This window comes from Rhinatrema bivittatum, chromosome 7 (assembly GCF_901001135.1).
Source record: "Rhinatrema bivittatum chromosome 7, aRhiBiv1.1, whole genome shotgun sequence".
Lineage (NCBI taxonomy): Eukaryota > Metazoa > Chordata > Amphibia > Gymnophiona > Rhinatrematidae > Rhinatrema > Rhinatrema bivittatum.
Window position 1 is genome coordinate 101,346,889 of NC_042621.1, and position 25,675 is coordinate 101,372,563.

General features: G+C 46.1%; 1 protein-coding gene across 1 annotated transcript in view; it reads right to left on the reverse strand.

Annotated features, from left to right (window-relative positions):
* Window positions 1-293: 293 nt before the first annotated feature.
* CENPT (centromere protein T) overlaps window positions 294-25,675 on the reverse strand; it is a 170,123-nt gene continuing 144,741 nt past the window's right edge. The window contains exons 14-15 of the mRNA XM_029608822.1: window positions 17,380-17,484; window positions 294-1,071 (exon numbers count right to left, since the gene is read on the reverse strand). The gene's annotated coding sequence lies outside the window, so the exon portion shown is untranslated. The remainder of the gene's footprint in view (window positions 1,072-17,379; window positions 17,485-25,675) is intronic.

Below are 25,675 nucleotides of genomic sequence, written 5' to 3' on the forward strand. Positions count from 1 at the left end.
AGGCAGCTTGATCTCCCACAGGTAGTTTAAGCTTGTATAGCTGGCAGTTGGAAGATATTTTCAACATACTGGGCATGGAAGGACAATATCTGGACAGAGCAATGCAGGTGGTCAAGCCTGGAAGCTGACAGCTAGGAAAGAGAAATTGGGCAATCTGAGTGGGCCACATGGTCTATCTTCCAATATCTATTTTAGTATTTTCCTTTGGGAATACAAATATCAGTTTGTTGTTGGAGGCAAATAGGAGACCACACCATGGGCATACACCGCATATAAACATACAGTAAGGAAAAGGCAGTGTGAACAATGTGTTTAATAGAACATGCCATTTTCATTTATTACATATTACAGTGCAATGAGATTACATTTAAACATATACACAAAAAAACATACGCCTTGAACAACTGTTTGAAGATAATTTAACTATAGCAAAGAATTTTCATGTAGCTGATAAACATTGTATTATGAGAGGAAATAGTCTTGTATCCAGTTAAAAACAAACAAGAGTTCTATTATTAACCTCTGTTTTGTCCATTACCAACTCTGACTACTTTCCCCAGTTCTTAAAGGTCAACTTCTACATTATAAGTTCATTTTAAACAGGTAAGAGTTAATATTTTTCATACATCAGGGTCAGAGCTGTTTTGTGAGCAGCCTTTTTCTGTTTTCAGATGTTTGCCATATCTTTGGCCACAGAAACGTCAGGAGCATAGAATCTTGAAAAGAAGGCTACAGCCCACCTGACAGTGTCGCTGCTTACTATTTGCAGAACACATGGTAGAGAAACATTATGACATTAAGAAATGACCATGAAGTCTGGCTATCTTCAAAGAACCACATACATTGTTTGCAGACATATTTTTTTACTTTATTATGTAGAACTGGAATATTTTACAGCATACATACATGTATATACAGCCTAGAGCGGGATACCTTGCTCACGTTGTCTTCTTCTTTGGGATGACCTTATTTCCACTCATGGCAACAGGAATAAGCAAACTGCGGTACTCTAGAGGAAGATGACGCTCGATGAGCACATGTAACGACATCTTGTCTGTTACTAGCCCCTGCCTTCAGTCAATGAAAAGAAGGGGAGTCAATTATAACAAGTCAAACCAGAGCCCCTTCACCACTTGATGTAATGACCTGGCAGCTCACTGTTAGAATGTTCCCCCCATGGAATGACGGCTATACAGATATTCAAGCTCTGTAAACAATGATTTGTAATATATGTATACAGCTCACTGTTAGAATGTTCCCCCCATGGAATGACGGCTATACAGATATTCAAGCTCTGTAAACAATGATTTGTCATATATGTATACATCTCGGTTACTCACTCATCAAGTGATTATAAACAGAAAAAGAAATGCAAAAATTATTCCCAATTCCATATACTATTTTAACAAAGTGAAAGGGAAATCAACAAAGGGATAAGGCAAATCACTACTTCATTTTATCATCTGACGAAACAATTGCGTCATCTCATTTCATTCAACAAAACAAGAAAATAATTTGATTTTATACAGGAAACTATACCAAGTCCAAATTTTACTGCTAAAAGTTTCTTACTGGTTACATAAGCTAAACCCCACCCCTAAGAATCATATTGTCACTTGTCTACTTTACAGTTCTATTTCAACAGAATGGAAATTCAGCTGTTAAAGTTGATATGAGCTGGAGTATTATACATCTTTGCAAATGTATTTCAGTAACCAGAGAATTCTTCTGGATGGCATGTTGCCCTATAACCCAATAGAAAAGGGTGTGGTATACAGAATGGACTCCCAGGGCAGGTGGTCAAAACAGACTAAGAGAATTCAAAAAAGGCAAGAAAGCGAAAATCATGAGGCTGTGTGACAGAAAGTGTGAGTGTGCAGTTAAGTACAGAGGCTCTCCAGTTGCAAAGAGTGGGGATAAAAGCAGAAATCAACTAGGGTATATATGGCATTGCACCAGAAATGAAACTGGGTATATTAGATAGGTCTAATGGTCCTTATCTGCCATTACATTCTATGTACAGTTTATCGGATCAAAGAGGAGAAAATGCAAGCCATTGGGCAGAAAGTAGTACAGCTGCATCACATTTCTGAATAAGGCTGGGTTAGCCAGAACAAAGCAGCCATAGTCATAACCTTCATATCAGTAACTCAGCAGCATTAGGATTTAAAGATGACTGGGGTAACGAGCACAAAACAGCCACAGTTACAAACCTCATATCAGAAATTATAGCTGCATTAGGCTTCCAACAAGGCTGGGCAGAATGTAGCTAAGATTTTGGCTTCTAATACTGAGCATAATTTGGATAGACATAGAAGGCAGTGCTAGGAATAGGGTTGGGAAGGGAGATGGTGGGAGTTGGTGTTGATTTGGGTATTGGGAATCTGTGTGCTCATCATGGTAGAAGTGAGAAGACATGTGGGCTGACTCAATGGGCCAACTGGTTTTTATCTGCTGTCATTAACTTAGATTCTATCTGAGGAGAGACTTATGAGATCATACCAATGTCTGTGTTGTTGTTTATGTGGCTGTGTATTTCCTGCCCCTCACCAGCCCAATAACTCTGAAATAGCATCAAGTAGGGGTTTGAACGTTGGGGCACACAGAGGGACTTAATCAGGGATGTGGCCTATGTAGTTTAGAACAATGGTTTCAACCCAGTCCTCAGGACATACCTAGCCTGTCAGGTTTCCAGGATATCCACAATAGATATGCATGCAATAGGATTTGCATTATTTATTTTATTTATGTATTTTTATACACCAACATTCATGTAGGAATATCATATCGGTTTACAGCGAGGGGCAAATATCCATTTAAAAAACATTTGCATTTCAAATCTTAAAAGAAAGATATAAATGTAGAGATTAATTATCTGATAATCTCGTTTTCCTTAGTGTATGCAGATGGACTCAGAACAAATGGGTATAGTGTGCTCGTGCTAGCAGTTGGAGACGGATCTGACGTCAGCACGGGTACATATACCCCTGCAGGAAGTGCAGCAACTCAGTAATCTTCCTTGCAAAAGCTTTATGGATATATGTGTGACTGACCGATCGATTAAATGAACATGCTTACCCTGACCAATTGATAGTAGCTGGAGACCGCCAGTATTCTCAACCGGAAGGCGTCGACACCCGGCAGGGTGGATGCCCTATATAAGAAAACATGGCTTACTGTGAGTCGGTGAATCTCCATGTATACCGGCAGCCGGACGGGATGCTGAGTCCATCTGCATACACTAAGGAAAACGAGATTATCAGGTAAGTAATCTCTACATTTCCTAGCGTGTAGCAGATGGACTCAGAACAAATGGGATGTACAAAAGCTACTCCCGGACTGGGTGGGAGGCTGCCCGAGGTCCGTTTAGGATTGCCCTCGCAAATGCTGTGTCCTCCCTGGCCTGGACATCCAGACGGTAGAATCTGGAGAAGGTATGGAGGGAGGACCACGTTGCCGCTTTACATATCTCTGCCGGCGACAGCATCCTAGTTTCTGCCCAGGAGGCCGCCTGCGCTCTGGTAGAGTGAGCCTTGACCCGTAGAGGTGGTGGTTTTCCCGCTTCTACATAGGCCACTTGATAACTTCTTTGATCCAGTGGGCGATGGTTGCCCGTGAGGCCGCTTCCCCTTGCTTCTTCCCGCTGTGAAGGACGAACAGGTGGTCCGTCTTTCGTACTGCTTCTGACATTTCCAGGTATCTGGACAGCAGCCTGCCGATGTCGAGATGGCGCAGTCTTCGACCTTCTTCTGACTTCTTCAAACCTTCCGTGGTTGGCAAGGATATGGTTTGGTTGAGGTGGAAGTGTGAGACTACTTTGGGTAAGAAAGAAGGAACCGTGCGAAGATGGATAGCCCCTGGAGTGATTCTGAGAAACGGATCGCGGCAGGACAGCACTTGTAGCTCGGAGATGCGGCGTGCTGAGCATACGGCCAGCAAGAACACCATCTTCAAGGTTAACAAACGGCGGGACAGGCCTCGGAGGGGTCTGAAGGCGGGTCCCGCTAGGAAGTCCAAGACCAGGTTGAGGTTCCACAGGGGCACTGTCCACTTCAGGGGCGGGCGAATGTATTTGACTCCTTTCAGGAAACGTGAAACGTCTGGGTGTGTGGCAATGCTATTGCCGGCACTCCTGGGGCCGTAGCAGGATAGGGCTGCCACCTTAACCTTGATTGAACTGAGGGACAGACCCTTCTGAAGTCCATCTTGCAGGAAATCCAGAATGATGGGGATTTTAGCGGCATGCAGATTGGTGCTGCGAGTTTCGCACCAGGCTTCAAATACTCTCCAGATCCTTTATAATTTAGTGATGTGGAGAACTTGCGTGCTCGGAAGAGTGTGTCTATTACCGGCCCCGAGTATCCCCTTTTCTTCAGTCTAGCCCTCTCAATGGCCAGACCGTAAGAGAGAATTGAGCTGGATTCTCGTGGAGTATGGGACCTTGTCGCAGCAGGTCCCTGTGAGGGGGCAGGGGTAGAGGGTCCCCCACCAGTAGTCTTCTCATGTCTGCGTACCAGGGTCTTCTTGGCCAGTCCGGGGCCACTAGAAGAACTAGGCCTCTGTGCCGCTGAATCTTGTGTATAATGGCGCCCAGCAGGGGCCATGGAGGGAAAGTATATAGCAGGATCCCCTGAGGCCAGGGCTGTACCAGAGCGTCGATCCCGTGGGAGAGAGGATCTCATCTGCGACTGAAATATCTGGGTACTTGAGCATTGGACCCGTCCGCTAGTAGGTCCATGCCCGGAGTCCCCCACTGATCCACAATCATCTGGAAAGCTGTGGGCGACAGCTGCCATTCCCCCGGGTTTAGGCTTTCTCTGCTGAGAAAGTCTGCCGTGGTGTTGTCCTTCCCGGCAATGTGGACAGCGGAGATTTCCTGGAGATTTGCTTCCGCCCAAGCCATCAGGGGGGCTATTTCTAAGGATACCTGTAGGCTTCTGGTTCCGCCCTGTCGGTTGATGTATGCCACTGTGGTGGCGTTGTCCGACATCACTCTGACTGCTCTGTTGCGAAGTCTGTGGGCAAATCGCAGGCATGCCAACCTGACTGCCCGTGCCTCTAGTCGGTTGATGTTCCACCCCGACTCTTCTCTGTTCCACTGCCCCTGGGCGGTTAGCTCTTCGCAGTGTGCTCCCCAGCCGCTCAGGCTGGCATCTGTAGTGAGCAGGGTCCAGGTTGGGGAGGACATCCTTGACCCCCAGCTCATGTGGCCGGGCTGCAGCCACCACCGTAACTGATACCGTACTCTGGCCGGTAGAGGTAGATGCACGGTGTAGTTCTGTAATCGTGGGCGCCACCGAGATAGGAGGGCGCGTTGTAACGGTCTCATATGAGCCCGTGCCCATGGTATCACTTCCAGAGTGGAGGCCATTAGGCCGAGGACCTGTAGGTAATCCCAGGCTGTGGGCAGATTGGTGTTGAGCAGATTCTGCAAGCGATCCCGGAGTTTTGGTTTCCTCTTGTAGGTCAGGCTGATCTAGTCTTCCTGGGTGTCGAATCGGACACCTAGGTATTCCAGCAATTGCGAAGGCTGTAGGGAACTCTTGTTTATGTTGACTACCCATCCTAGGCTTTCCAGAAGAGATATAACTCTGTTGGTTGCCCAGTGGCTCTCCTCCGGTGACTTTGCCCTGATCAGCCAATCGTCTAGGTAGGGATGGACAAGAATGCCTTCCTTCCTGAGTGACGCCCCCACCACTACTATTACCTTGGTAAAGGTTCGTGGCGCGGTGGCTAACCCGAAGGGTAGAGCCCGGAACTGAAAGTGCTGATCCAGGACTTTGAAGCGTAAGTAACGCTGGTGATCCCGATGAATTGGGATATGCAAATAGGCCTCTGAGAGATCCAGGGATGTGAGATACTCCCCTGGCTGTATTGCACTTTGGACTGACTGCAGAGTTTCCATGCGAAATCCTGGGACCCTTAAGTGCCGATTGACTGACTTGAGGTCCAGGACAGGTCTGAAGGTGCCCCCCTTCTTGGGGACAATGAAATAAATGGAGTAATGCCCAGAATTTATGTCCCATGCAGGCACTGGGATTATGGCTTTTAGGGACAGGAGTCTCTCCAAGGTAGCTGCCAGCGCCACCCTCTTGAGGGGCGGACAAGGCGATTCCACAAACTTGTCCGGAGGGAGATGAAGGAAGTCCAGGTAATACCCTTCCCGGACAATGGCGAGGACCCACTGGTCCGAAGTAATCTCGACCCACTTGCGGTAAAATAGGGTTAGTCTGCCCCCTATGGCTCCTTCTCCCAGATGGGTCAGCTGATTCTCATTGTGGGGTGCGGCCGGGACCCGACCCCGAGCCGGTTCCCCTCTTGTTGTGCCTGGTCCGAAAGGACTGGTTCCAGGTCTGAGAACGAGGTGCTTGGTAGCGAGCCCTGTAAGGATTGAAGCGTTGAGAGCTTCTACCTCTGGATGGTCTAGGAAAAGGGCGCTGGGTCCTCCTTGACCTGTCTTCCGGTAGACGGGGTAATGGAGATGCGCCCCACTTATTAGCCAGTTTCTCGAGGTCGCTGCCGAACAGGAGGGATCCCTTAAAGGGCATTCTTGTAAGGCGAGTCTTGGAGGAGGAGTCAGCCGACCAATTTCGTAGCCAGAGGTGTCTTCTGGCTACCACTGAGGATGACACTCCCTTGTCTGCCGTACGGACTAGGTCGGAGGCAGCGTCAGTGAGGAACGAGAGGGCTGCTTCCATTTCTTCTCCCGGGGTGTTGTTCCTGGCTTGTGATAAGCAGGAACGCGTCACCACGGTGCAGCAGGTCACAATTTGTAGGGACATGGCTGCCACCTCAAAGGCTTGTTTCAGAATGGCGTCCATGCGCCGGTCATGTGCATCCTTGAGGGCCGCCCCTCTCTCCACCGGAATGGTGGTGCGCTTCACAATTGCGCTAACTATGGCGTCTACCATCGGGCACGCCAGCAGCTCCTTGGTTGCCGGGTCTAGGGGGTACATGCTAGACAAAGCCCGACCCCCCCTTTGAATGAAGCCTCCGGCACATTCCACTCCAGATCGATTAACTGCTGTGCTGCTTGTAGAAGGGGAAAATGGGGAGCCGTTTGACGCAGGCCCTCTAGCAGGGGGTTCATCCTAGGTTCTCCTGGGGTGCCCTGGCCCAGGATAGCCAGCTCCGACAGGCATTGAGAGACCAGGTCTGGAAGATCCTCCTTAGGAAAGAAGCGTCTCATGGTTCGATATGGTTCTATCCCCGAGGGGAGGTCTCCCTCCTCGGGGGGTTCGCCATCCTCCTCAGAGTAATCCGAATCCCCGTAAGTGGGGCTTCCGGGTGGCGGGTGGCCTTGCATAGGTCTTGAGGGTCCCGGGGCAGGGTCATCCGGTATGTATGGGTCCGATCGGGGATCAGACTGCATCTTGACGAAGGCATGAATCCCCTTGAATAATTACACCCAGGAGAGGGAAGCAGGTTCTAGCCGTAGGGGCACCAGGTCTGTAGGGTTCCCTGGCTGCTCGCCGCGGCCTGCTTGGTTCGGGGTGTTCCCTGAGGAACTGGCAGTCAAACTGGGCTGAGACTGGCCCTGGCCTGGAACTCCCAGGGCCTCCTCACATTGGGCACATAGGGAGTCTGCTTCCTCGCTCTGTGTGGCTCTGAGGTGGCATGCTGAGCAGAGGCCTAGAGCTCTTATGCCTGATTCTGGAGGTGCCGGCTCTGTGGACGCGTGGGCTCTCATACGCTCCATAGCGTCTGATCTCCTATCTATGAGCGCCTATGAATGTGCGCCTATCAACATGCGCCTATGAAACGCGCGCCTATAAACGTGCTTATCAGCGTGCGCTTACAATGCGCGTAGCAACGTGCGCCTATCATGCGCGCCCGTCGTCCCGCTTAGCTCGAGGCGGCGAACCAGGGCAGATGGCGACGGCGAGCAGGCAGGCAAAATGGCAACCTCCTTGGCGGGCTGCCACGTAGGCAGACCCTGCTAATCCTCACTCCACGGAGACCAATAAAGTAAGATGTACGCCTTACCTGATCTTCGGCGCTTCCCGGCTGCAACCCGGGCGGTCTCCGGCTGCGGGGGGAGAGGGCGATTACCGTCACCGCCGTGCTCGAGGAAGTGCAGCCGCTGCCTCTAAGCCGCGCCCGAACTCGTCTCGCTCGGGGGCTAAGTCCTCACCGGGACCGAGGCTGCCTCTATGCCGCGCCCGAGCCCTTCTCACTCGGGGGCTAGGTCCCTGCCGCGATTCGGCCGCCGGACCAAGGCACTTACCTCTGAGGGACCACAGAAATCACCTCGGGAAACTCAACTGGGGGAGGGACCTGAGGGTATCACCACAGGAGTGTGGGGCTCGTCTTCAGGTAGGAGTTCTGCTAAGAATTTAGTCGTTATAATTTGGAAAAACGCTCAGCAAGCGTAAGGTAGCTCCAAACTGCTTTGGAGACGGAAATTACTGAGTTGCTGCACTTCCTGCGGGGATATATGTACCCATGCTGACGTCAGATCCGTCTCCAACTGCTAGCACGAGCACACTATACCCATTTGTTCTGAGTCCATCTGCTACACGCTAGGAAATACAATAATTTCTTAATAAATAAAAAAAATAGTAAAAGTTGACATTCTAAAAATAACTTTAAGATTAGTAAAAACAGCAGAGATAGTAAATCATAAAATAATAGATTTCCATACACTGCCCTCCATTTTATGGCAATCTATTTCATGCATATTCATTGTGGATGTCCTGAACACCAGATGGGCTAGGTGTGTCCTGAGGACTGGGTTGAGAACCCCTAGTTTAGATAATTGGGCTATAATTATTAAGAGTGATATGTAGAAAAGAAATACATATACTAGGGACTGAATAAAAAGCTATGGAGAGACATAGAACTGAGGCCCCACAACATTTAATTTCTACTTATTTTACTGTGTAAGATAAGCCTATTTGGGAGCAATTCAGTATAAGAAGCCTCCATGATAGAGCCATTAGAATGTCACAGCACCACCAAAAAAAGGACTAAACAGTTCCTGTGTTGTGTCATACAAAAAATTCTGTTTTGAAAAAGTTACTTTTAATTCTAACAGTATTTAGTATGATGAAACCAAAGTTATATCACACTGTGGAAGGAACTTGAACTGTGCCTGAAAAACAGGAGAACAGTAGATGAAGAAAATTTGTACTTCATTAAACAAGAAAACTATTTATTGCTTTAGTGAGTTCTTGGTATGTAAAATCTGGCATTTTGTAGAACACAAAAACTTGCACACATCTGGGAATGCCCTGAAATTTGTATAATATCTAGCTTTGTTTATCTGCTTTTAGATGAGCATCTTCTTAAGATAAGAGATGCTAAGACAAGATCACATGATGCTGCTTGCTTGTAGAGCTCCCGCCTGGCCCTTTTTTCTTATTTTTCATGGATCAGGAACTCAGTATTATGATAGTCCTGGGGGAATTCTGCATTTCTGCAGAGCGCAGAATTTGTGCAGAAAAACAAGTTTGCTTACCGGAAACGGTGTTTCCGTAGATAGCAGGATGAATTAGCCATGCTGGCTGGAAGCGTACACGCGACCGAAGTTCGCAGAGTTTTCCTCAGTGAGTCACAGAGCTTTGACTGTGCAATCATCTGCCTGCGCAAATGTCCATTTTCCCCTCAGTCTCTTTGTAGCCAAGCAAGAATTAACAACTAAATTGTCCGACTGTCTAGGGAGGTGGGCGGGTTCACATGGCTAATTCATCCTGCTATCTATGGAAACACCGTTTACAGTAAGCAAACTTGCTTTTTCCTGTCGATAGCAGGGCTGAGTTAGCCATGCTGTCTGGGAGTCCCCAGCTGTCGGGTTGTGTCCATGCAGTACGTATTTGAAGTTCAGGACACCAACCCGTAGGAAGAGTAGACAGTCTTATCTGTTTTGAAGGTTTGACGAGACTGCTGAGCCCAGTGCCGCATCAGAGGCCGTTTGTTGCTGAAGACAATAGTGTGATGTGAAGGTATGAATGGAGGACCAAGTAGCTGCTTTGCAGATGTCCAGTAATGGAACCTTCTTCAAGTGATACTCCTGGGGGAATTCTGCGCAAAAAAATTTAAAATTCTGCGCACAAAAACTGAAAATTCTGCAAACTTGGTCAAAATAACACAATTTACATGACAGTCTTTAAGTAATTACATTTTAAATTATTACAGAAAAAAAAGTTGTTACTTAAAGTTGCAGAATTTTAAATATTTTGAGCAGAATTTCCCTAGAAATTCACTGTAAGCGTGTCCCTTCCACTCACTCTCCCTACTCCCCTGACCAGTTTGCCCTCTCAGGCCCCAACTCCTCCATCTGCCAATATCTCTCCCCTTCACCTCTAGGCTCAACCGCTTCCACTCTATTGCCGGTCCCAGAGCTTGACCCTGTTCTCAATACTGCCCCTCACACAGGCTCCCTCTGTCCCTCCCTCTCTCTAATACACATACACACACCCTCATACAGGCTCCCTCACAGATAATCCCTTCACACAGGCATCCTCACATACACACAATCCCTTTTTCATACGCACGAGCTCCCAATCTCTCACACACATACACACTCCTTCACAATCTCCTCATATAGGCTCCCTCTCTCTAAAACCCACACTCAAGCATTCCCCCAGCCCCCCTCTCTTACCTCCCATGCTCTCTCACCCTCCTGCTGTCACACACCCCTCCCCTCATATAGGCTTCCTCTCTGAAACCCACAAACATACCCCCCACTCCCCCTCTTTTACCTCCCATGCTCTCTCTCTCACACCCTCCTGCTCTCTGTCACCCTCCCCCCCCCCCCACACCAACCATGCTCTCTGTCACCCTCCCCTCTCTCACACACACATTCTCTCACCGGCATGCCGTGGGACGCGCTCCGTTCGCAGTGAAGATGAAGGCCAGGGCACGCCATTCGCGGCACATGGGGGCCTTCCTTTTCGCCCGAATGACGCACCAGGCCTTCATCTTCGCTGCAAACGGAGCGCATCCCATGTGCCGCGGCATGCCAGGGTCTCCTCTGCTATTTTCTGCCGTGCTGCGATGCCCGTGCGCTTCCGGTTTTGAATCCTCTTCTGGCGAGGGAGGAAATCTGTGCAGCGACGGTGGAAATCTGCAGGAAGGAGGATTTCTGCGCAAATTCTGCATTCCGCAGTAGCGCAGAATTCCCCCAGGAGTAAAGTCAGCAACTGATGCTGCTGTGGCGCATATCTGGTGCGCATGAGGTCTCTTGTCGAGTTTAATTGAATGCTTTTCGTAGCAGAAATAAATGCATTGCGATAACCAACTGGCAATGGTTCTTTTAGAGACTGGTTGACCAGGGTCGTTCGGGTTAAAGGAAAAGAAGAGCTGAGAAGAACTGGAAGGAGATTGAGTTCTTTGTTCATAGTAAGCTAGAGCTCATTTACAGTGTAGGAGTTGATCTCGCTCACTGTGATGAGGCTTCGGCATGAAGATTGGTAAAGTGATGGTCTGATTAAGATGAAAAGGAGAGACCACTTTGGGAAGGAAGGTGGGATGAGGTTGAAGGGTAACCTTGTTATGGTAAAACTAAGTAAGGAGGGTAGTGAACCAAGGCTTGCAACTCACTCTCCTAGCCATTGTGATGGCCACCAGGAATACCGTTTTCCAGGTGAGGTATTTGATGTGACAAGTCTCTAAAGGCTTGAAGGGAGACATGAGTTGCTCTAGGATAATGTTAAGATCCCAGGGTACAGGTGGCTTTGTCACTGGCGGTCGGAGATGAAGCATGCCTCGCATGAACCTGGAGACCATAGGATGATTGGAAATGGGAAAGCCATTGTAAGGGTGATGACAAGCCGCAATAGCACTGATATGCACTCGAACTGATGTTGTAGCTAGACCAGCCTGATAAAGAGTAGAGGTACTCCAGGAGATGGGTAGCAGTAGAGAAGAATGGATCTAGATCTCATGGTTTGCACCATTCAGCATAGTGATGCCATTTCCCTTTACAGCTGCGTCTGGTTGAAGGCCTTCTTGATGCTATAAGTATATCCTTTACCTGTGAAGGTAGCCCCAGGTGGTTTAGTATCTGCCTTTCAATCTCCATGCCTTCAGAAGGAGGGATTGATGCATCGCTTGGAGAAGTGAGCCTCCTTCTTGAGTAAGTAGTTGGTGGGTTCCCAGTGGAATTGGTGGGCGTATGGAAAGACGAAGGAGATACGCATACCATGGTTGTCTCGGCCAAGCTGGAGCTATGAGAATCATGTCTGCTTGATATTAGAGGGATGGGAGGGTAGGCATCTAGCAAGCCCTCCGTCCATGGAATGAGGAAGGCATCCGGGGCGTACCGAATGTTGCTGGGGTAAATGGAGCAAAAGACCTTCATTTGCCGGTTTTCTTCTGTGGCAAAGAGGTCGATTTTTGGGAAGCCCCACTGTTGGAATATGGTGAGGGCTACTTCTTGATTTAAACTCCATTCGTGTGGGTGAAAAACCCTGCTCAGGCGATCCGCTGTGATATTGTCCAGACCCGGTAAGTAGGTGGCCTGAAGGGATACATCAGATGTGGTCGCCCAAAAGAGTATCTGACGTGCTTCTCGACAGTGTCCCCATGAACCGGACCCTCCTTTATGTAAAACATGGTGACTTGGTTGTCTGTGTATACCATGAGGCATTTTCCCTGGACCTGAGAGGAGACGGTCTGTAGCACTCTCCAGATTGCACGTAACTCTAGGAAGTTGATCTAGTATTTGGATTCTTGGGGAGACCACAATCCTTGAGTTTTGAGATCAGTGAGATGGACTCCCCAACCTTTTCTGGAGGCACTCTGAAGGGAGCTCCTGTGGATAGGTTGTTGGGCGAGAGAGCCACCATTGAATGTCTGTGATCATCGGTCGGGTTAGGTGTAACCTGGTTATTAGTGGTTGCAGGAACTGAGACCATTGTTGTTTTAGGTCCCATTGTAGGCGGTGCATGTGTAGTCTCGTGTGGGGAACCACATGAATAGCTGCCGTCATATGACCCAACAGTTGAAGTATGTGATGTGCAGAGGTATGAGATTGGCTGCACAAACGTTGTGTCAGGCAGGAGAGAGTCAGAAGTCTGTCCTGTAGAAGGTAGGCTCTCTCCGCTATCGTATCGATGAAGGCCCCGATAAATTGCAGAGACTGGGTAGGTTGTAGATGCAATTTCTCGTAATTTATTAGGAAACCCAGGGTTTGTAGACAATTGATCGTGCGTACTGTGTGTGCCTGTAGAGTAGTTGGGTCTGATGCTACTAAAAGCCAGTCGTCCAGATAGGGAACGATCTGGATCGATAGTTGTCTGAGATGAGCCACCTCCACCGCTAAACATTTCGTAAATACCCTTGGAGCTGAGGATAGGCCAAAGGGTAGGACCTTGTACTGATTTGTCTGTTCTGAACTTGAAAACAGAGGTAGCGCCAGGAGGAGAGGTGCATGGGTATATGCGAGTATGCCGCCTTCAGGTCGATGGAAACATCCAGTCATTGGGTTGCAGGAGAGGCAGGATGTTTTTGAGAGAGGTCATCTTGAACTTTTCTTTCTGAATAGGTTTGTTGAGGTTCCTTAAGTCTAGACTGGGACAATGACTGCCTGACTTTTTTGGAATGAGAAAGTATTGGGAATAGAATCCCTAATCCCGTTGATGACATGGGATCTAGTGAACAGACCTTTGTAGTAAAAGGTTTGAGATTTCTACCCGGAGTGTTGGTAACTGGGTCGATGTCCCTCGAAGAGGGGGTATATGAAGAAGGGATGGAAGAGCTATGACATTCAGCCAATAACCTTCTCGGATGATCTCGCGAACCCAGTGATCTGAGGTGATCGACTCCCAATTACTGTAAAAATATTGGAGGTGACCTCCTATAAAGGGCAGTGGGGGTGGCTTGATGAGACTCAAAAAGCTGGTGGCTGTTTTTGTGGAGCTGCCAGGCTTTGCCTAGGTTGTTTCTGTTGACGTGAACATCCCCGTGACTGATGGGGTTGACCTGAGGGTCTTGGATGACTGTAATGTGGTGACCGATAAGCAGGAAAAGGTCGGAATTGTCCTCTTGGGTAGGACCTTTGTTTGAAGGAAGGGTAAAACCTCCGAGACGCTGTGTGATGCTCCGAAGGGGAAGTCAGAGAGAGCACTGCAGTATTTTGCTCCTTAAGGTGGGAAACATTTTCCCAACTTGTCACTGAACAAGTTGTCTCCCATGCAAGGTATGTCCGCCGGCTTGTCATGGACATCTTCATGGATCGCACTTGCCCTTAACCAGGCAAGGCATTGGGCAGCGATGGCAGCTGAAGAAGACCTCGCAGAGGATTCAAACGCCTCGTAAACTGACCACAGATGGCGTAGGCCTTCTTCCATATCCAGGAAGGGTTGCTGCAAGGTGTCCTGAGCTGAGACACAAACTGGACGCAGCTTCTGGAGACACTCATACATGTACTGTGTCATGTAGAATTGATGGTGGTGGATTTTTGTAGACAACATGGAAGCGCAGTAAACTCTACTTCCAAAGTCATTCAAGTATTTATGATTTTTTTTTTTTAAATTGGGAAGTGCATTTGTGTGAAGCTTCGATTGTCTTGCTTTTGCCAACACAGACTCCACCACAATAGAATTGTGTGGTAGTTGGGTGGAGTCACAGATGGAAAAGTTCCTCATCCGAAATTTTAGATCTGTCTTCCGTGATGCGGCCATGGTCGAAAAAGGGGTCCTTAGAGTGCAGAGTGAAAAAGGTCTGGCCAGATGAGTAGGAGAAAGATGGACGGGACACTCTTACAGTGTACTACTAGGAGAAATCTGCTCAAAATATTTAAAACTCTGCATCTTTGAGAATAGCATTTCTGTATCACATTTTAAATTACTCAAAGACTGTGAAGTGTATTATATAATTTTAAGTACTATAAAAGTATGCTGAATTATAAATTTGTTTGTAGAATTTCAAATTTTTGTGTGCAGAATTCCCCCAGGAGTATTTATTTATTTTATTTATATATACATTTTTTTTAGAGATGTGCATAAAACAACTAACACAAAAATGTGGACTGACAAAGCAGATAAGCAGAAGAAAACTGAAGAAAAACTTGCATTTGAAAAAAGTGCTGCAAGTACGGTGGAGGAATCATTCTCCGGGGAGGAAGTCTGTGATGGGATTGTGTTTTTGTCAACCTCACCAGATGAGTTTACAAAGTACTTTGAAAAATTTTCAGAAAAAAATAAATCGATGAGAAACTATAAATTGTGGTGAAAAAATTTGATTAACTTGTTGCATCTGAAGGAGAAGATAAATGGCAACGATTTGAGAGTATGTAATCTTGATGATACTTGAACTGAATATGCAAAGAAAATAGAGCTGCTGAATAGGAAAACTAAACGGTAGATTTAAAAGGGCCGTGCATGCACCCATAAATGCGCGTATCTCACTGTGCACAAAAATACGCGCTATTTTATAACCTGTGTGTGTAGGTTATAAAATACTCTTCATGAGCGCATGTCTGCAGCTGTACGCACATATCTCATGCGCGCCGCTTTGCTACGGCTTCATGTTAGGCACAGGAGTCTGGTGAACATCGGGGGGGGGGGGGGATTCTTTATAAGGCTCAGTCTGATACTCTATAATGTATGGACCATTGTAAGGGGGAACTTTGATTTGGAGTGAATTTTCAGGAGGCGGGTTGAGGGAGGTGTTACAGTCACATTGAGAAGTATCCATTGTAAAATTGACATCATTAAATAATTTTTGACCTTATAAGTGATGAAAAGGAGTTGATTTGTACAATGCTGCTAGCAGAGACTGCAGTGTACAAATCAACAACTCTTGTTAGAATTTTCATCGCTTATAAGGTCTAAAATTCTTTACTGATTTCAGTTTTATGAGGAATACCTCTGAATGTGTCTGTAACTCATCCCACCTCCTGAAAACTCATCCCTTACAATGGTACATGTATGGAGTATCAGAGTGAGCCTTATAAAGAGTCTCCTCCCCTCCTCCCCCCCGATGTTCACCGGACTCCTCTCGCACCGGTGGAGGAAAATTGGAGTTCAGTGCATCAGTCCTTGCCCCGCCTCTGGAATGCCTATGCCCTGCCCCTTTTCAGCCTACTTTTTTTGGGCATGCGTACCGCAATGTATGCGCATCCTTCCCAGCTATTTAAAATTTGAGTGGCTCCTGCGTGGCTCACTTACACACCTATGTGGACAATTCTGCGCATACAAGGTTTTTAAAATCTACCTTTAAGCTTCTGGAGGAAAAGAATGAAGACCTTGAGCACTGAAGTAAGCACAGTATTAAGACTGTGAGCCTACATGAGGCAATGGAGGGCTGTGATACTATAGTGTTTGTTGCAAAATGGCTGCCAGAGCTACTAGTGTTGGCAGTAAAAGGAGGCAAACTCAAGGTGGACAGCGCGCACAGAATATTAGCACTGCAGTCGGGACTAAATGGAAAGCCTAGGCCTACAATCATTTGACTGCACAATTTCATTGATAAACAGCACGTTTTGGAAGCAGCTCAGTGCAAGCACGATCTTACTTTCCAAAGACAGCATGTGTTCCCCTTTCAAGAATTTCTGATGCAATGCAGATACAGCGCTAAAACTACATGGAGGTAAAATGAGTGCTGTATCAACAAGGCCTCACATATGTGATGCTATACCCAGCATGGCTCTGGCATGGATCTCACAGGGGTGAAATTTTCACTTGGAGGAGATATCGGATTATTTAAAACTCTGCAATATCTCTGGGAATACTAATGCATCTTGAACTGAAACTATTAATTTATGGTGCATTTGGGTTGACAGGGCCTGCCACGGAGGTGGAACAGCTGTTCTATTAAATTCAAACGGGAGATCCCATGACTTCACATTATCCATATTTTTATATTTTATTTTATTTTTCTTATTGGTGAACTGGTATCCATTATAGTATTGCTCTCTGGAGCTGCAAACTGACAAACTGGACCATGTTTTATTTACATTTACTTACATTTGGATTCAGATACTTTTTACTGACTTGGGGATTTGTTGCTGGACTGGAGATATCGTACTATTTTTGTTTTTATTTTTCTCATTGCTTTTATTTTTACTGTTATAAACAAACAAAATGAGGTTTCCATACATCCAAATATCCACCAAATAAATTAATATGTATGGCACAGAATTTAGTATCACATTTTTATTTCTTTCTAAAGCATCAAAGCAATATATTTTATAGAAAGTTTTTACAAAATTCTTAAATAAAAAATATTTCTTATTGGCTACCTAATATATCACAAAACCCGATTAAACACACATCCATCAATCTTTCATACACTGCAAAGAGCCCATTTACCACACTGCACATACAAATATACATACCAACCATGTTTTATGAGTCCCCAAGATGTTACTAGTCACTGACAGAGGGATTTTGGTTTTCAACTTTATACCCTGGGTAACAAACTTCAATTTACCGTCTCATCAGAAGTTCTATGTCGGCTGCATCCACCTTCTTTCTCTTTGCATGTGCAGCAAAAACCTCCAGATCATTACTCAGCTGCTTGAAATAAACATCCAGGCTATGGGACAAGATAAATGTACAAATACAATGAAGAGAGCAATGTACAGCAAGCTGGCATAACATGCTTCCCAAATACAATACATATTTATTCCTTTATAAAGCTGCTAGGGAAATACTTCACAGCAGATTCTAAAGTTACTGTTGTTCACTTACAATTGGTCCTCACTATCTAATTCAGAAGGATGAAAAGCTGAATCAAATATACCATGAAACTATGAATCTTAGATTTGCACAGATGTGAAGGCAGAAGACACTCTAGACAAGAGTTATCACTCTGACTTGTGAGGTTTTAAAGAATTTTCAGCACTACATTTATTTGGAGCAAGCCCATGCTTCACATTGCCATACTAGAGAAGAATTAGATTTCAGCCTCAGATTCTTGCCCCTCAAATCTGTCATGGCTACATAACTTATGCTAGACAGTTTTACTTTAGTATTGGACAGGCCTGGAAAGCATCAGAATACTGATCCCTAGGTCACAGACGTTGTTGTGGTGATTGTCCCAAAGATGGGCTGGGAAGAGGGAGAAACATATAAGGGGAGAAAATGCCAACATTCACAGATAGACCTCTGTTTTAACCAGCCTCCACTCCTTGCTCTGTAGCATGAAAGACAGATACCATAACAGGGCAATGGGAGTATAGTGTGACAGGGCCGTATATGGGGAACAGATTCCAGTCTGGAGCAGAGAAAACAGATGAGAATATAAATTAATACTTAAAATCACAAAAAAATTCCATACTACCAGGGTGGCCTCTCCAATCCTCAAGAGACACAAAAACAAGCCTGGTTATTCAGAATATCCACAATGAATATGCATGAGAGATTTGAATGCACTGCCTCCATTATATGCAAATATATCTCCATGCATATTCATGTAACTTGGCCCAAAATATTTCCACCATGGAAATTAACCCCCAAATTCTCAGATACAGTAAGGATGTCACTATACACAGACTATAGGATTCACATTTTTGTCCTAATAGAGCTAGTGTGCTTCCAAGGAGAAATACCAGGCTGCTCCCTGCAAAATCTATCTCCTGCACACAAGAGATCATGAAAGGCAGTGAACTATCCTGCCAGCTGATGGCCCAAGCATATTCCTTAACTGTCTTCCTGGTACGAGCAATCTTTTAAGAAGATATTAAGTAGGTAAAGTGGAGTTATCTAATATTCATGACCTTTGTAAACACTGGGAAGCTGAGGCAAGGCTGGAGGAGAGAGTCATGTACTGAAACTGTAGAATGATCCAAATCCATAGATTTTTTTTTATGCCCCTTCCCAATAAGTAGGAGACGACACATGCTCTGCAAATCCAGATTTATCTCCTGAAAAGTCCCCTCCAAATTGACTCCAGCCTTTAAAAAATTATAGGGCCAGCATGGGAATCAACATAAGACAACACTTTGAAGAGGTCTTCTAGAAGACAGATTTTGGAGAACTGACCAGGACAGCATCTTTTCAGTCATAATGTCCTTCTGATCACCATGCCACAGGCTATGGTTTTGTAAGAAAAATTCACCCTATCAAAGGAAATGTTAGTTAAAAACTCTGTCACCAGAAAGGCATCATAAATGGCTGAAGGTAAGTCATACAGGGATCTGGCACACTTCGGGACTTTTTTACCCAAATTCTTAAAACAAGGCATCATAATCTAGAAAAATATGCTCCATATACAGCTGATTCTAAAGGCACATAGCCAATGGTTTGTTTGTTTTTTTTAAGAGTCAGGGCTCTCTTTTTTAGTATGGTAGCCTTCTTAGCTAGAAATTAACAAAAACAAAAACCTTGAGAAAATTTTTCTGAAACATACAGTGGAGTTGCAATTCTATTAATCAAATACTGTTGAGAGAATGATTATAACATTTAGAGGGGCAACTGTTTTCTTTTTGTTTTGTTTGTAATCTTTATAAGATTTGCAGCTCCCATGTACAGATTCTTGGAGGGGTTTTTTGGCCTTCTTTGCTAGCCCTGCAAGGGAAGTATTTACCTTGAGTGGCTTGGCATAAGCCACAAGCGCTTTTTGGGTCTATTTTGTAACACCTTAGGAGAAAACTGAATATCAATTTGTATTCACTCAGTCAATAAAACAAAAGGAGACTGATTAGTTAAGGACGCATTTGGAAAAGCACATTCCAAAAGCGCAGATTTGTCCAGTATCTTAAAACCTGAATCCAAAGTTTTAGGGATTGGATCAGGATCCAGCAAAAAGTCACATTCCAACATGGAGTTAGGATCTAGAATGGTGGAGACAGCATCTGGTTCAGGATCCAGTTTAGCAGATAAAGGAGTGCCTCCTTTGAGTGTAGACTCAAGTACACTCTTCACAACCGGCAATGCTGCAGTTAATGCCTCAGAGTTGCATAACCACATCTACCACTCATCTCTGAGGTACCGTACTTTCTTGAAGATTTCTTAGCAAAAAGATGATGAGACTCAGGAGACCTAGACTTCTTCAGAGTCTAAAAAAGGGCTCCGAAGACTTGGCTGGACTTCCAGAGACTAATGCAATCTGTGGGTCAAGAATGCAGCAGAGCTACCCTCCATGCACAGCTGCATAAGGGACCTGATAGCAGATGCCAGGAACCACCAGCTCTCAGAGCCATGCCTTGAAGAACGGCACCAATGGACTTTCAAGACATTTTTCCTCGACTGAAATGCTTAGAGCACAATGCTGTGGAAAATCCTTTGAATGGGATTTACCCGAGAGGCCCCTTGGCCTGGCTTTGTACACCTCTGTTTGTACTAATTTAAAACGTTAAATAAAAATCTGTAATCACCAAGAAACAGAAGGCAATTAACTTACTTCCTTATTTTACTACCTGATCGTGTGCACACAAACTGTACAGACCATCAGCTGCGACCGAAGGTATGACAGCTCTGCCTGTGCAGTAATATTTCACCCCTTATAAGTGATCTTAAGACAGTGATAACAAGCACTGGACACATCAATATTCATTAATTTCCAAGAATCTTATATCCAATTCCGTGTACCTAATACCTATGCATAAGCTTAAGTTTTTCCTAAGAAAACAGTTACTTTTTGGAGTAAACAATTTTAACTGCCTGCATATATAGTTAGGATTTTGCTACTAAAGATTATATTAATATACAATTCCTAACATGCTGCAACTACGTCATTCTCAGTACTTCTGCCTCAAGCTGTTACTAGCTAGGCCTAAAAACACAGTTTCAATTCTTATGACAGCAGTTAGCATAACCTAAGGTTTTCAAGCCTGAAATCCAGAAATTCACCAGAATGCTCAGTGCAAATTGGGTGAATAACAATTTGCTGGACTGCCAACAGGCTTTGGTGCCAAAGAAGTCTTATGTTTTCCAAGGCAATTTTGAGAATGGGGCAGTTCATAGTCCTTAGGCCTTTTAGATTTGAGTAGTAGATTGATGTTCTTTCAAATCATCCAAATAAAATTTTAGTCTGATGGGTCTTGATGACTGATATCCTTGTGCAGATGTCACACAAAATACATCATGAATCTTGCCCAGGCATTTATAGCAGGGCTTATGATGGGTCCGTAGTAGACATCTCCTTACTATACACATTGGGCAAATTTTGAAGCCGCTGACCTTCTCTGACAATGTCAGAAAAATTGTTAATGCAAAATTAGTGTAAAACATTTGTAAGAAAAGCAATCCAATTTTTTTCCCTTTCTTGGCCGTCTCCATAATATGGACTTAGTTGCAGTCATATTGTGACTGTTTCATTTAGTAGTCATTTCCTATTTGGCTACTGGAATATGATTATTTTCTTCTGGTTTACTTTTATAATCATTTTCAAAAATTCTATGAATAAAAAAAAGGAAGCCAAAGAAGAAAAAAAGGTTTCCTAACAGGGAAGGGGGGGGGGGGCTGGACCCAAGTGTGTCAAAAAACAAGAAAACTTTTAAAACTCAGAAAAGCCCAGAGGGGAAAAAAAATACAATAGGGCACACAGCTGGAGTTTCTGCAGCCTTGAGCTGCAGGGTTCAGTGCTCTTACAGGAAGGCTTACCTAGAACTCCCGAGTGACCACAGATCCGGAAAGGCAGTCTGCAGCACTCCTAAGCACTGAGATCCTAACTGAGCTGCTGACAGTGGGAACCAGATTCAGAAAAGCAGCCAGCATATCAAACATAGAACATTCCTGCTCAAGTTGTGGGTAATGGTCCCCAAGGTACCCTGCAGGTCCAAGAAGCAACTAGCCAACTGGGCATTAAGCAACTGCTCCAAATGTTTGTGAAGCAGATCTCCAGCATGCAGAAACTACTGCCCCAATGCAGCTGCAGGTGTTTTTTGGAAGACTACATGGAGGAGGTGGAAGGAGGAAAGAAAGCAAATGTTGCTTACCTGATGTAACAGGTGTTCTCACAGGACAGCAGGATGTTAGTCCTCACAAATGGGTGACATCGAGGATGGAGCCCACCACGGAAAAACTTCTGTCAAAGTTTAACAGAACTTTGACTGGCCCCTACTGGGCATGCCCAGCAAGGCACTGACCCTGCAGCCAGCAGGGGTCTCCCTTCAGTCTGATTTTCAAAGCTACAGGCAGTGCCTAAAAAGTAAAAAGAAAACGAACCCAACACCGCGGGGTGGCGGGCGGGTTTCGTGAGGACTAACATCCTGCTGTCCTGTGAGAACACCTGTTTCATCAGGTAAGCAACATTTGCTTTCTCACAGGACAAGCAGGATGGTTGTCCTCACAAATGGGTGAGTACCGAGCTGAGGATGTCCTGACTTGCACCAAATGCACCCAACGGTGTGCAAGAGGCACAACAACTGGGGTGGAATTTGGGAAAGGGCATCCGCACCCTACCGGGCAGGTGGAAGGGTGTTGGTACATCAGGTTGGAAAAAGGTTACGCAAGACAGATTGGCCGAAGATGGAGTCCTGTCTTCCAGCTTTGTCCAAACAATAATGGGCTGCAAATGTATGGAGGGAACTCCAGGTTGCAGCTTTGCAGATGTCCGGAAGCGGCACCGATCGAAGGTGTGCCACTGACGTCGCCATGGCCCTCACAGAGTGCGCTTTAACACGGTCTTGAAAAGGGATGCCAGCTTGCTCATAGCAGAAAGCAATGCAGTCCGCCAACCAGGAGGAAAGAGCCTGCTTACCCACAGGTTGTCCTAACTTGTTAGGATGGAAAGAGACGAATAATTGAGTGCTCTTCCTGTGAGAAACTGTACGGTCTAGGTAAAAAGCTAGAGCCCGTTTACAGTCTAGGGTATGCAGGGTCTGTTCTCCAGAGTTGGAGTGGGGCCTGGGAAAAAAGATAGGTAGTATGATGGATTGATTAATATGAAACTCCGAAACTACCTTAGGTAAAAATTTAGGGTGAGTGCAAAGTACCGCCCGGTCCTGCAGGAGCTTAGTGTAAGGCGGATAGGTAACTAGGGCCTGTAATTGACTAACCCTGCGAGCTGAAGTAACAGCCAAAAGGAATAACACTTTCCAAGTGAGATATTTCAAGTCACAGGAGTGCAGAGGTTCGAAAGGAGGTTTCATTAGACGACCAAGAACCAGGTTAAGGTCCCAGGATGGGGCCGGAGGACGCAAGGGTGGCTTCAGATGGAGTAAGCCCTTAAGAAAGCGTGTTACCAGGGGTTGTACTGAAATAGGACTACCCCCAATACCTTTATGGAAGGCGGCTACCGCACTGACATGCATTCTTATAGAAGAGGTTTTAAGACCTGATTCAGAGAGATGCCATAAATAGTCCAAGAATTTCGAGATTGGACAGGAAAGGGGATCAAGGGACTGAGAAGTGCACCATGATGTGTACCTTTTCCATTTGTATGAGTAAGATCTTCTTGTGGAAGGCTTTCGTGAAGCTATTAGGACACGAGAAACGGAATCTGAAAGGTTAAATGGTTGAAGGACTAACCTTTCAACATCCATGCTGTCAGGGACAAGGCTTGGAGGTTGGGATGGAGGAGGCATCCGTCGTTTTGAGTGAGCAGATGCGGGTCCATTCCCAGAGGAATGTGCCTGCGGATGGAGAGATCCTGGAGTATTGGAAACCATACTTGGCGTGGCCAGTAAGGTGCTATCAGGATCATGGTTCCTCCGTCCTGGCGTAGCTTCACGAGAGTCTTTGACACAAGAGGAAGTGGAGGGAATGCATAGAGCAGACCGGTTGTCCACTTGAGGGAGAACGCATCCCTCGGCCGAGAGTGCTGGCTCCGAATGAGAGAGCAGTAATTGTCCACTTTGTGGTTCTGAGGGGACGCAAAGAGGTCTATGCGGGGAAAACCCCACTTTCGAAACAGAGAGGTCGCTACGAGAGGGTTGAGTGACCACTCGTGTGGTTGGAAGACACGGCTCAGCTGGTCTGCCAATACATTGTCTACTCCCGGCAGGTAAGTGGCCCTGAGGTACATAGAGTGGGAGAGGGCTTCCGCCCAAATCTGCGCAGCTTCCTGACACAGAAGGAAGGATCCTGTGCCTCCCTGCTTGTTTATGTACCACATGGCCACTTGGTTGTCCGTCTGGATTAAGATTATCTGATGGAATAGATGATCTTTGAAAGTTCGGAGCGCATAGCGGATTGCTCGAAGTTCCAGGAAATTTATCTGGTGTTCGGCTTCCTCTTTTGACCATAACCCTTGGGTTTGGAAGTCGTCCACATGTGCTCCCCAACCGATGTGAGAAGCGTCGGTGGTTAGGATTACTTGCGGATCCGGTGGGAGAAAAGTTAAGCCCTGAAGGAGGTTGACCTGAGTCGTCCACCAGGTTAAAGACAGGCGCATCGCTTGTGTAACAGTGACTATGGAGGACAGAGGCTGAAAAGCTTGAATCCATTGGTGTCGTAGAGTCCATTGTGTTACTCTCATGGCTAGTCGGGGCATGGGAGTGACTTGGACCGAGGATGCCATGTGACCTAGGAGAATGAGGAATTGGCGAGCCGTGGCAGTGTTTTGAGACTGGAGCTGGCGAGCTAGGGATATTAGGGTGTGAATCCTCTGATGAGGAAGGTAAGCCTTTGCCTGTAAGGTGTCCAAGTCTGCCCCAATGAAGGATAAGGTTTGAGATGGGACTAAGCAAGATTTCTCGTAATTGACAAGAAACCCTAAGGAAAGGAGTGTTTGAATTGTCAATTTTAGGGAGGATTGGGCAATCTGTTGGGTGGAGGCCCTGATTAGCCAATCGTCCAGGTAGGGGTAGACGTGGACACCTTCCTTCCGTAGGAATGCTGCTACCACTACGAGACATTTGGTAAAGACTCGTGGAGCAGATGCCAGACCGAAAGGCAATACCCGGTATTGATAATGGTCGCGGCCTACCAGAAATCGCAGATACTTGCGATGGGATCGTGCGATCGCAATGTGAGTATAAGCGTCCTTGAGGTCGAGAGAACACAGCCAATCCCCCCTTTGTAGCAGAGGGAGCAGCGCGCCAAGGGTTACCATTTTGAACTTCTCTTTTTGAAGGTATTTGTTGAGGGCTCGAAGGTCCAAAATGGGACGTAGTCCCCCTGATTTCTTTGGTATTAAGAAGTATCTGGAATAGAATCCCTTCCCTCGTTGAGAGGGAGGGACGGGTTCTATAGCATTTGATTGCAGAAGAAGAGATACTTCCTGTTGTAATTGAGCCAAATGGGTGGTTAGACTCCACGCTTGAAGAGGCGGGGAGTCTGTCGGAAGAGTTATGAAGTTGAGGTGGTAACCCTGTGCGATAATTGCTAGCACCCACTGATCTAAGGTGATCTGCAACCAAGCTTGTAAAAAATGGTACAGTCGACCTCCTACAGGGATGTCTGGAAGAGGGGCTTGGCATGTGCTCCCTACAGGGGAGTCAAAGGCCAGCCGCAGGCCCAGGAGGAGGGGCTACAGTAGGCCTTTGTTTCCTAGGCTGATGTGGCTGAGGTCTGGTAGAGGATCGAGCTGGACGAGGCCTGGCCGATGGAGGATAGTAACGACGTGGCCGAAAGAACGACTTTTTAGAGTCCTTCTTAAGTGGTTGTTTGGAGGAAACCTCAGACGGAACAGAGGAAAGTTGTTTCAACGTCTCGTGGTGATCTTTTAATTCAGCGACAATTTGCTGAATTTGTTCTCCAAACAAATTGTCCCCTAAGCAAGGTAAATCCGCTAAACAATCCTGGACCTCTGGGCGAAGGTTGGATGACTTTAACCAGGCCCAACGTCTGGCCGAGATGGTAGTAGCTGAAACTTTTGTGGAAGCATCGAAGATATCGTA